The sequence below is a fragment of the Urocampus carinirostris genome, chromosome 2 (assembly GCF_059441175.1).
Source record: "Urocampus carinirostris isolate Australia breed hairy pipefish chromosome 2, RoL_Ucar_1.0, whole genome shotgun sequence".
In the NCBI taxonomy this organism is placed as follows: Eukaryota; Metazoa; Chordata; class Actinopteri; order Syngnathiformes; family Syngnathidae; genus Urocampus; species Urocampus carinirostris.
In genome coordinates, this window is record NC_142350.1 from 26,272,103 (window position 1) to 26,285,145 (window position 13,043).

Genomic DNA, 13,043 nt, shown 5'->3' on the forward strand with positions numbered 1-13,043 from the left:
TGCTCTTCTGTCTGGATATAATGCTGTGTAGTGGATGTGATGAATTGTCCATGATTGACCGCAGCTTTTTCAGTGCCCGTCTCTCAGCTACTGTTGTCAGGCTGTCGAGCTCTGTGCCCACAACAGAGCTCGCTTTCCTCGGTAGTTTATTGAGACGAGAGGCTTCCTTCTTCATGACGCTGCCTCTCCAACACGCTGCCGCATAGAAGAGGGCACTTGCCACAACTGTCTCATAGAATATTTTCAGGAGCTTTTTGCAGATGTTGAAGGAGGCCAGCCTTCTGAGGAAGTAAAGTCGGCTTTGACCTTTCCTGCATAGAGCTTCTGTGTTGGCAGTCCAGTCCAGTTTATTGTCCAGCTGCACACCCAGGTATTTGTAGGTCTGGACAAATTCTACACCTTCTCCTTTGATGGTTACAGGAACCGGGTGAGTTCTAGTTCTCCTGAAGTCCACCACCATCTCCCTGGTCTTGGTGGTGTTCAGGTGCAGGTGGTTTGCGTTGCTCCATTGGCCAAAGTCCTGAATCAATTTCCTGTAACCCTCCTCCTGCCCACTTCTGATACATCCCACAATCGCAGTGTCATCAGCAAACTTTTGCACGTGGCAGGACTCAGAGTTGTACTGAAAGTCCGATGTATACAGAGTGAATAGGAACGGAGAGAGCACGGTCCCCTGCGGAGGTCCTGTGCTGCTAACCACCGTGTCCGATGTGCAGCCCCCCTGTTTCACATACTGGGGTCTGCCTGTCAGGTAGTCCGTAATCCATTCTACAAGGTGTGAGCATTATTCTTTTCCGTGGTAAACCAACACAGAAAAGCGCAAATGATATGAGTCAGGTGCAAGGTAAGGGTTATGGCAGAGCCTTGAAAAGTCTTATAAGGCATTGAATTCATTATTGTGAAAATAAAAATAAAATGTCTAAAATCAAGTTAGAAATATGATTACATTATTAAGACTTATATATTTGTTTGACCTCAAAATATTTAGTTAAACAGTCATTTTTCATGCATCCTGATAAATATGCTAGATGAATGTAGCAAAAGAGTTCTTTGGAATTAGTAGTTATCTGCCAGGTTTGACTGATGATCCATAATCTGCTGTAAACATCCTTTTCATTTATTGTTTTCCATGTCTAAGAATGGAGAGTTGAGTGTTTTCCCAGATATGGAGTTTTCAACTGGACCAAAAGGTGATTTAATTTTTTTTTTAATGAAACATATGTTTGAAATTTCCTCTTGTTCACGTTGTGTTTTTTTTTAGTTTGTTTCAATTGTGTTTTTTCGTTGACTTGGTCTAAAACTTAATTTCAAAAGGCGTTAAAATTCGATCTATCTACCTACCCTGGTCATATCCCTTGAGAGGGGTGACCGACAGCAAGATGAACATATACACAAAAACAAAGAAAATAAAAAAGGAAAAACTAGCCAAAAACAGAAAGAATTTGACCATGGCCAACCCAAATGCCCAATCACCCAAACAAGTTAATCACCTATGCTTTCGTCCCTCCAGATGAAACTGGACACAAGAAAGCGGCCATGTCACTCGGGTCAGGGTGAAAAACAACACACTCTTTTGTTCAACAGCAGGGCCCGACAGCTTTCACTGGTTTACCCCTGCTGCATCGTACGGGTGCTCTGCCCATCCCTTAAAACGTGCCTAAATATCCCACTATCCTTTCACAACACCTCTTCACTCATTACTATCACCAACAAGAGCTCTAGCTTCCACTATATTTAGGCGTCTTTCCTGCAGTGCACTCATAACATCATCCATCCAGGTCAAATGCGGCCTTCCTCTTGATCTCCATCCATTTTCTTCTGCTAAAAAATACATAAAGTGTTTGAAAAAAGTCTTAAAATAAAGTCTTTAAGACTTTAACTTGCCTTAAGGTGGATGGAGGGACAGGAAAGCCTGGAAAAGAAAAGGAAGCGCGTTAAAGGAAGACGCAGCCAAGTGCGTAAAATTAACAGACATATTTTTCGGACGACATAACCCAGTTGCTAGGCTATTAAAATATATAATGAGCTTTTGTATTGTTGACAGTGGGCTATCTATGGGCTCCATGTGTATGAAAATGAAATGAAATGACCTGCATTTATATAGCGCTTTTCAAGTCAAGACTTCCCAAAGCGCTTTACAGTGTGCTTCACATTTCCCAATAGCGGCCGTTCAGCCATGTAAGGCGCTAACCTGCATATTGGGGGTATTAGGCGTTCAGTGTCTTACCCAAGGACACTTCGACATGTAACATGGAGGAGCCGGGATTCGAACCGAGATCTCATGATCCCAAGACGAGCGCTCTACCTCCTGAGCCACTGTGCCTCATTGTCACCATATTTGTTACTGGCCGCACACAAGTTTTCCACAGATCCTTGAAAAGTCTCAAAAGGCATTAAAGTCATTATTCTAGCAGTAGGGCTTTAGTTGGGAGTAAAATGTCTTAAATCTAACTTTGGAAAGTCTTGGGATCACATTAGTAAGATTTACATCTGTTTGAAAGGAAAAGATTTAGTAACGTTTATCAATTGTATTTTTTTTTTGGATAATTCACCAATTTACTTTCGTGGCAACATTGGGTAACCACAATAACGGGACTGTTTAAACGGAGATTGGGTTTCAGTCGAGCCTTTCAGAGCAAACACATGTTTTGGGTCTACCCACAAGTGTAAAGAGAAGTAGCTGTTTTTCGCCTTGGCCTGTATTGTGTGCAAGAAATATTTGTATTCTTTGTTTCGTCTAATTCAATTGTGTTTTTTGTCGACTTAGTCTTGAATTTGATTTCAAAAGGCGTTAAAAAGTCTTAAAACGGCTTGAATCTAACTTGCCTTAAGCTGTAGGCACTAGAGGTAAGATCGGGCCCAAAAAAAGCACCCGAGCCCGACGCAGGCCCGAGGGGTATTAAACCCGACCCGGACCGAGCCCGACTAATTAACTGGATTTGCTGGCCCGGCCCGAGGGGGCCCGAAATTACATATTTTATTTATAAGGAGGGGTGATTTATGATAACAAATTAAACTCTGCCTTTTGTTACAACATCTAGGCCTAAGTTAAATAAAACTGTATAAACATTTACATCTTTTATATTTCTGTGTCTGCACTGCAGATGTTACATTAAGCGACAATCTGTCATTGACGGTTTTTTTTTTTTGAGGTAGCGAAAACATTTAAGGGCGTCCGTCATTTTGACGACTTGATCATTGGGCCATAATCCACAGCAGCAGTAGTAGTACGTCCTTAAGATTTTAGCGCGGCACTATCATTGAGGGGGTGTTGACGTGTTGTGCCCTTTTCCGACTCCTATGCAAATCCCCCCCCCCCCCTGATCGTATTCTATATAAAACGCTTATTAAAACAATAAAGCGAGCTAATTATAATAATTGGGAGATCCTAGTCTATATAACGCGTTTATTTAAACAATAAAGCGTGATTTTATTCTGCAAATTGCGTTTTTTAACGCGGATGAAAATGTCACCAACGTCAATGTACACTTCCGACAAAAGCGATCGTATTCTATATAAAACGCTTATTAAAACTCTTACCAGAGTGCGTTTTCCTCGTCAGTTCTCCTCTCTTGAGTTTATCCTTAACTTCTTGTTGGTCCGACTCCATATCGGGGATACCAGGCCAAAATCACGCGAATTTGCGGAGGGGAAGATTATTAAGAGGACAGCATTCACGTCACGTCACGTGCACAGAGCATGCTCTGGCTCCGTTAAAAGCAATTACAGCTCCTTCTCCGTTTTATCCAAATTATTTATTTTATAACAAGTATTCCTTGGTCTAGTATCCATACATAGTTTAAGTATATATTTTTAATGAACATATATTTATAATTATTAATTAATTTAAAAAAAACAAAACAAAAAAAAAAAAAAAAACAGCAGGACCGAACCCGACCCGACCCGACCGTATGACTGACATTTCAGGCCCGACCCGGCCCGAAATTGCCTCGGGTTCGGGTTCGGGTTCGGGCTCGGGCCATGAATCTTAGCTCTAGTAGGCACCCCGCCACGGCTTCGCAGTGCTCAGCGTATTGCATTAAGACGGTATTGCGTTTGGATAACCTTTTTCGTCAGCTTATTTCATAATTACGAGATAAGCTTCTTGCAATTACTAGAAAATATATCCTCATTATGAAAAAAAACTGATAAATGAAAAGGAAACACCTGTTATTTTCTGTATTTGGCAATAGGAATGATATCATGGCACTACCACAACTAGAATAGAATAGAATAGAATATACCGTACCTTTATTCTCATTGTTACAAAATGGGTTGAACATATTGTAACAACGAAATTGGACGTGGCACTCCAGGTTCACATTAAACAGTGAGGATACAAGAAAATAAAGAAGATAAAGGAACAAAGAAGATAAGGTTATAATTTACAGAACATAAAGGAACAAAGAAGATAAAGGTTGTAATTTACACAAGATATATATATACATATATATATATACATATATATATATATATATATATATATATATATATATATATATATATATATATATATATATATATATATATAAACATATATATATATATAAATATATATATATATATATATATATTTATATATATATATATGTATATATATATATATATATATATATATATATATATATATATATATATATATATATATATATATATATATATATATATGTATATATATATATATACAAATGTATGTACAGTATCTACGAAGTATATGTATCAATCAAGTATATCCATCCATCCATTATCTGCACCGCTTATCCTAAGTTGGGTTGCGGAGGGTGCTGGAGCCCATCCCAACTACCTAGGCTGATACAATTGTAACAAAAGGCAAACAACACATGGATATAAGCTTTGACTTAGTTAAAGTACTTTTGAGGATAAATTCGTTCAAAGGTACATTCAAACTATAATCAAACTATAATTTTCTCACAAGCATAATTGCCCACAGGCATTAGGATTGGTTCACAATGATTGGCATAATAATTTTAAGACAAACCCCCCCCAAAATTGCAGAGTCAGGAAAACCAAGAGCCTTCTAAACCTCTGCAAGACATTGTGTCAAACTTGAATGTTGTTTCGGCCTGGGAGAGGGGAATGTCTCTACAGAAAACTGCTGAGTCAGCAATAACTAAATTGCTGAGCCTTTTTTGTGGAGGCATTTTCACCATTCTACCTGAGCTACCTGATTGCTTGTGAATGATTGTTATCCTGGTCAAACATGTTTGGGTCTGGGAAAGTAGAATGTCTTTCTGGGGAAGTTGCTTGTTAACAGCAAAGTCAAAAATCCAGAGACAACATTTTTGTCTTTTTTTTTTACATCTATAGCAGGGGTCTCCAAGGTGCAATGTGTCCCCTAAACACATCTGAGTGCAAACCTGTTCTGAAAATAGCTCTCTCATTTTCTTTCTTTTACTCTTATTCTTCCTTCCTTCCTTCCTTCCTTCCTTCCTTCCTTCCTTCCTTCCTTCCTTCCTTCCTTCCTTCCTTCCTTCCTTCCTTCCTAACTTCCTCCCAACCTCCCTCCCTCCCTTCCTTCCTTCCTTCCTTCCTTCCTCCCAACCTCCCTCCCTCCCTTCCTTCCTTCCTTCCATCTTTCCTTTCTTTCTTTCTTTCTTTCTTTCTTTCTTTCTTTCTTTCTTTCTTTCTTTCTTTCTTTCTTTCTTTCTTTCTTTCTTTCTTTCTTTCTTTCTTTCTTTCTTTCCTTTTCTTTTCTTTCTTTCTTTCTTTTCTTTTCTTTTCTTTTTTTTCTTTTCTTTCTTTCTTTCTTTCTTTCTTTCTTTCTTTTTTCCTTAGATCCTAAAGAAAACAACACCACATTCCTCAAGGACTTATTTGTATATCCCTTAATCACAAGGAGTCTAAAAGGGCTGCACAGACCACAGATTAACCACAGACTATTATGACACAATCCCCTGATCTAAAACCTTAAGGATACTGAATCGCATCCGGAGAACACCATACCCTCTGTGAAGCATGCGGGTGGAAATATCATGCTGTTTTTTTACAAGGGGACCGGGACGGCCGATTGGTGTAACGGAAAGAATGAATGGGGCCATGTATCGATAGATTTTAAGTGAACATGATTTTAAGTTAAATGATCCCAAACACACAACCAGGGCAACAAAAGAGTAGCCTTTGTAAGAAGCATTTAAGGTCCTGGAGTGGCTTAGCCAGTCTCCAGATCTAAACCTTACAGAAAATGTGTGGAGGGAGTTGAAAGTCTCTGTTGCCCAAAGACAGCCCCAAAACAAACTCACTCAGCTCTAAAGGAGATCTGCATGGAGGAATGGGCCAAACTACCTGCAACAATGTATGAAAAGTTTATAAAGAGTTAGAGCAAATGTTTGGCTTCCGTTATGTTAGGAATTAATGTATTACAATGTACCATTTACCAAATTGTTCGAATTAGTTATTAGACTCCATTAACCAAACAAAACATACATTCTGTCCTAAAAATGCGTGCTCGTTTCTTTTTGGGAAAATATGGACAAGAGACTGGCATTTCCACATGGGGGCAGATTTAATTTCTTAAATAAATTAACCTAAAGATCTCCATCGAATTAGCCGAATTAGTGTCGCTCGAGTCTCCGTCAAGCCTCCGCTCTCGATTCTTCCCTCTTGATCTTCTGAAGTTCTTCTCCCGGCCCACGTTTTTTTCCACAAGCTGGTGTGCCGGCTCCTCCCATGGGCGGGCCAGGAAAAGCCCCCACGTGGCCCCACCATCTCGGGGAAGAGCGTCTCGATGTCTGGACCCCGAGCGTTCCTGATTATCATATCAGCCCTTTGTCCTAGTTCCTGCTGTTTTCTGTAAACATCATCCTCCACAAGGTTGCAATGACCTGCCCCACAGCCCAGCCAGTGAATATCTTTTGCATTTAAATGTAATTTGTATTTGATTGTACAAAAATCCTCTCTTGTAAAATGTACAAAATCCTTCATTTATTGCCAACAAAGGGTATATAACAAAGTATTGAGTTTAACTTTTGGTATTGACAAATTTTCACCATGATTTGCAAATAATTTATTTAATAATCAAACAATGTAACATTCTGTCTCTCATGGTTGAGGTTTCCCTATGTTGACAATTACAGGCCTCAATAATATTTTCAAGGGGGAGAACTTGCACAATTAGTTGTTGACTAAATACTAATTTGCCCCACTGTACCTAGTTTGGATGGTACCACCTCTGCCTTGATTGAACTCGGAGTACCTTTGCTGCGGGACTTGGATCAAAATTTCAGTTACAGAAACTTCAAATGATATGGATGTTTATTGCACAGAAGCAGAAATGTATCAAAAGCTCTACCACTTCCAAAATGGCATTTTCTAAGCAACAAAAAAGGGGTAAAAAGCTATCTGAGATATAAATAAGGTACAATACAAAATCATGACCTGTGACAAACGCTGGCAAACGCTTCACTTGACCCACCCCCCTTGACTTAAAACACCCCCTCACATCATATACACGTGAATAATTGCGTGCAACAGGCACACGCTTTTGCATTTTCACGTTCGAGTTATACTCCAGTATGACTTATTACTTATTTTTTTCTTAAATTATGCATTTTTGGCCTCGTGCGGCTAGCTGATGATGTGTTTGGGCTGTTGAGGTATTTAATTGTGTTTTCAGCAATTCCAGCAAAATGTAATGCACTTTCCAAATTTCATTTTCATCACTCATGCGGCCATGCATAATGGATGACTGTGGTTATGAACATTATATTTGTTGAAATACGTGCAGCAGAGCTGTACTGATAACCCTGAATCCTGGGGCTTCAATTTAGGGTCTCATTTTAGCCCGTGGTTGCATGCCTTACTTGTTGTGCTCATAAGGAAATTATTTCACATCTTTCCACTTTTCTATCTGAATCATAATGTGCAGCATGTTATTGTTCCGGATGATGGGTTTGGGTTTACGCAAACAAATTAGTTTCTGAAAAAACGTGGGTCTAAAAATGGGCTTCAAAAGCAACCTTGACCTATAAGTAAAATATGACAATAGCTAACTGTATTTTCACGACCAAAGGGCGCATCGTGTTAAAAGATGCAGTCTTTGTTGCTGGTTCTATTTCTGTAATACTACACAGGGCGCACCGCACGATAGGGCGCGGCTGCCTTACAACAACATAGCATATACAGTGCTGTTCAAAATAATAGCAGTGCTATGTGACTAACCAGGTTTTAGTACATTTCTTTTATTGTTACATGCCAGACAAGTTACCTGTAGGTGCAACAGATTCTCAGAAAACAAACAAGACCTAGCATTCATCATTCATGAGCCATGCATAATCAGTGTAGGGCACGTTACATAAAAAAAGTAATTAGTTATAGTTACTCACGACTTCCGAACTGGGGTAGTAACTGAGTTACTCTCTGGTAATATAAACTAGTTACCAGGAAAAGTAAATATTTCCATTACTTTAAAAATAAGTTGTGTGTTTAAGAATTTGAAAGGTGCTGAGCAGTACAGACCATTCGACCTACGAAAAACAGTAGCTACAAACTTTTTTTTCTGGATCTCGAAAAACATCAGGACATTGCTGTAAGTTAGATTTTGTAATGTGTGCACCTTTTTCCGAGTAGAGGACACTACTGTAGTGCTTCTTCCTGCCGCACTGTGAGAGGTCACCCAGCATCCACACCGAAGAAGAAATCTGGATTCTACTTCCTGGTGCGTGTGTAATCATAACAACGTGTACTGTATCGTTAGCGCGCTGAGAACTGGCTCTTGAGGTTTTTGTTGTTTAATACATATAATCCCAATTATTATGTATTATTATGAATGACTTAAAAATGGGAAAAATAAACCAAAATTAACACTTAAACGTTTACACTGAAAAACACCAGAAACATAAAGTAAAATATTTATATATCTACACACACAAAAAAAATAAGATAAATATTAAACAACTTTAATCTTTATTACACTCAACAAGTTCACCGTCAACTGCACAGAATCCCTAAAAAATAGTTTTTGACCAATCACAAGAGAAACCGGTGTTCTGCTGTAATTTCTTACTTGGGCGAATCTTCCTACCGGAGGCTGATTCGACAGACTTAACTGCCTTAATGAAGATTCAGTTGCCATTATTTAACTGAATTAGAGAACATTAAGGGACACGTACTCGATTAAGCCATATCAGAACAATGTGTGACAGCACTAGCTTGAATATAGCCACCTGGTTGTTTTTACTGACTAATGTTAAATGCGTTCATTTTCTCAGCGTCACTAATTTTTGTTTTCTTCCTAAAAAAATACAATCAGCAACGTCGAAACTCAGAATGATTATAAACAGAACTTTTACTTATATGAAACGAGGAGCAGCCCATGTGGAGTTTGCATGTTCTCCCTGTGGCTGCATGGGTTCCTCCGGGCACTCCGGTTTCCTCCCACGTTCCAAATGCATGCATGTTTGGTTAATTGGCCGGTCTAAATTGTCCCTAGGTGTGAATGAGCGAGTAAGTTGTCCGTCTCTGGAAACTAGTTCAGGGTGTCCCCTGCGCACTGCTTGAAGATAGCTAGGGTGGGCTCAAGCACCCCTGCGACCCTACTTAGGATAAGCGGTGCAGATAGTGGATGGATGGATGCAACGAGGGTATTACGTTCTGCCATCACATGCACTGCATGTAAAAGGCAGGTATGGCTGGTAGGATAATACATGGCACAATTCCCAGGAAATCGCTATCTGCTTAGTGCGATCAAGCGCCAGCGTGCGCAAGTGCACTGGGCATTAGTAGGACGTATCGCCCCGTAGGAAGGAAGTGGAGAACAGCAGCTCTCGATTGGTGGGTAGCTGGGTCCCTTTTCCAAAGCCATTTCACTCTCAACAGACACGACGAGTCTGTTGCGGCCGCATTTACCGATTCGGCTTCCTTTCGGCGTATGAGTAAATAGTATATCCAAAATTGCTATCTAATTTTATGGTAGTCGCTATTTAGAACGATGACATGATCCCAAAGGACGTGACGTAAGGAACTCCAAGAAGAGCAAGAAAGCCGATGAAAATAGCGTCAGGTGTGCAGGCACACGCCACTGATGGTATTCTCCAGCTCAAGCTATGCACCGCTTTTGAATGTCAGTAGCGATAACGGCGTTGTGACAGCAGAAAAACCCCGTTACGGAAAAGACAGGCGTTATTCCCAACACTGTTCATAATAGGCACGTTTCGAAGGCTGTGCAATTTTGCAATTATTTAAAATGTGTGTGTTAAAAAAATAGTAGTGTCTGTTGTTGACTGTACGAACTCAAAACTATATTATATTTCCAGAAAAAAAGCTAGGAGTAAGCTATCCTAATATTTAGTTGCATGACCACATTTAAATAACGGCTTCACATCTGTGTGGCATGGAGTCAAACAACTTGTGGAACCTTTCAGTCGTTTTTTTCACTCCATCATTGCTCAACAACAGTCCACGAAAGAAGCAATCCTCCAAACCTTTTGTATGTTAGCTTTAAATTATCGATTTTTCATTCATCCACCAATTATCTGCACAGCTGATCCTCAGTAGGGTCGCGGGGTTGTCGGTGCCCATCTCAGTTGTCCTTAGGCAGTGGGCAGGGGACACCCTGAACCGGTTGCCAACCAGTTGCAGGGCACACAGAGACGGACAAGTCACTCACTCATTCACACCTAGGGACAATTTGGACTGGCCATTTACTTGACACGCATGTTTTTGGAATTGGGGAGGAAACCCATGCAAGCATGGGGAGAACATGCAAACCCTGCACAGGAAAGCTGGTATCTGGATTTGATCCCTTGACCTCAGAACTGAGCCGCGGAGGCCGTGCTGTCCATTGTTTTTTCACTTCATAGATATTGATAGTGATTGATCAATCCTAAGGAAAATATAGACGCACAAAAATACAACATAATTTGATTTTACAAACTAAGATTTATTTACAAGGCAATACAACACAAAAAACAGAAAAACAAAGGATGTTTTTGACAAGAGAACTTCCTGTGGTGAAGAGGGGAAGGGAGTTTGAATTTTTTAGTGATTGAAAGTACTGATCAATACGCCTGATTGTAAGATAGTTCTAATAATCAGGAGTTACAGAATGACGATATTTATGTCTACCACCAAATGAGTTGATGCAAAATCTTTTTCTTGGGTTACCTTTTGGTAAGACAAAGGATCTCGTAGGGAGAGGGGCGCTGCATGGGTCCCTCATGAAGAAAAACAGGACTCTCACCAAAACGGCGTCACAGCACCGGCGTCTTGCATCAAAAGGCATTGAGGCCAGAAACCCCACGCAGTTGGCGCCAGGTGTGCCCAGGCCCTAAAATGTAAGAAATGTACGTCAATTAGTTCTTTTTAATGGCTGTTTAAGCCCGTGGCTCAAAATTAGGTGAGGCTGTGCCAAGAGGCACACATAGGATTGATGTTCATGACGCTTGATTTTGCAACAACGAGGTAGAAAATGCGACAATTCTTTTGCATTGTTTTGCCAAAGTTTTTGCAAGGCAATGTGTGCAATATCAGCGTAATGGGGGGTGCAGTCAGTGGTATGCAGGCAAAAGTATTGTCGTTATTATTATTATAGTTGGACAATTTCTTTCTACTTTGTATACAATTTACTCCACATCACTAAAGGTGAAAAATACCAAAAACCCAGGTGCATTGAGTTACACCAGGTTTATGATAAGTCAAAGATTATGAATCATAATGGAGGCCAAGACGTCCAAATAATGTACATAGCACGCTTTGTGTATAGTTTGTGGTTGGCTCCTAAATGCAATAGCATAAAAATCACAGCACAATGCCATTTTGATCATCCACATGTTCTAGCAACCTGTGGGAAATAAGACATCCCAATTGCTCACTTTTCAATGCTCTCTCTTTGATTGAAAACACAAAAAGCATGAAAATGTAAGTAATATGTACCTGCATGCCACAAGGATTAATTAAGCTCTAACCATAATAATAATAATAATAATAATAATAATATAATAATAATAATTTCCTTGTATTGTCATTCTGTGTAACAATGTACACAGAACGAAATGTCGATTGCACCTGACCCGTTGTAGCGAGCCGATGCAGCCGCAGCCAACAGAGGGCGCCGCCGACCACTTTTTAAGTCTTAGGAATGACTCGGCCGGGGCGCGAACCCGAACCTCCCAGTCTCAAAGCGGGCGCCTTACCATCTAGGCTACTGAGCCTGAGCCAAACAACATAACAACAAAAAAATCAACAACATCAAAGAAAACATGATCAATATGAAATTGTGGTTTTCTTATTTTTTCTAATAATTGTCAATGTGATATTACATAGACTTATTATCCACATATTAATTATGTACCTAGCCTATTGATACCACATCCTAGCCTTCAGTCAATTCAAACCCATTATTGTGAACAAAGTCAAATACATTTAAGTATACAGATTTTAAACTAAAAGTATGAGAAACTAATATGTGGTAAAAAAAGAAAAGAAGCTTGAAAGCGCATAGCTGAGTAGGCTGTTACATGGTGGGCTCAATAATCTTTGAAGAGACACCCTGTGATGTAGAAAGGGTGAAGGCGAAACACTATAGATCAAACAGTCAACGTGGCTTTCTAAGCAAGCCCTTCTTCATATTACGGCTGCAACTAATGATTATTTTCATAATCAAGGAATCAGTTGATTATTTTTTCGATGAATCGATGAATCGATGAATCGGATTTTATAAAGAGATTTTCGATTCCCACGCCAGGTTTGTTTTCTTTTGTTTCTGGTTTCTTCTTTGGTCATTTTGTTTAGGCTATGTTTGTTTGTCACTTTGTACCTCATTTTGTTATTCAACATCATCCCTCTTTTTGAGCACCCCTGCCTCCGTTCCCACTTCCCCCACATGGGTCCATCAACTCCCAAAACAATGGTGAGTGGCTTGCTCGGGTGCTGATGTTAATCACATGACGTCAAACCTCAGCAAGTCGAAGACAGGTTGTCTTCAAAAGGCATTATCTCAGCAAATAATTGGAATATACCTATGAAATATATATACATTTTATGCCAAAAACATGAAATATTTCCTTACCTTTTTCATACTGATGAAT

At 39.7% G+C, this 13,043-nt stretch overlaps 1 protein-coding gene and 1 long non-coding RNA gene across 2 annotated transcripts in view; one reads left to right on the forward strand and one right to left on the reverse strand.

Annotated features, from left to right (window-relative positions):
• The window catches only part of LOC148371529 (CUB and sushi domain-containing protein 3-like), a 290,824-nt gene that overhangs the window by 14,905 nt on the left and 262,876 nt on the right, over positions 1 to 13,043 (forward strand). The gene's annotated exons all lie outside the window — the stretch shown is intronic.
• Positions 10,439 to 11,186, reverse strand: LOC148371530 (uncharacterized). The gene is made up of 2 exons (XR_015849636.1): positions 11,122 to 11,186; positions 10,439 to 10,840 (listed from the first exon to the last, which is right to left on the reverse strand). It is a non-coding gene; the product is annotated as an uncharacterized LOC148371530 (long non-coding RNA).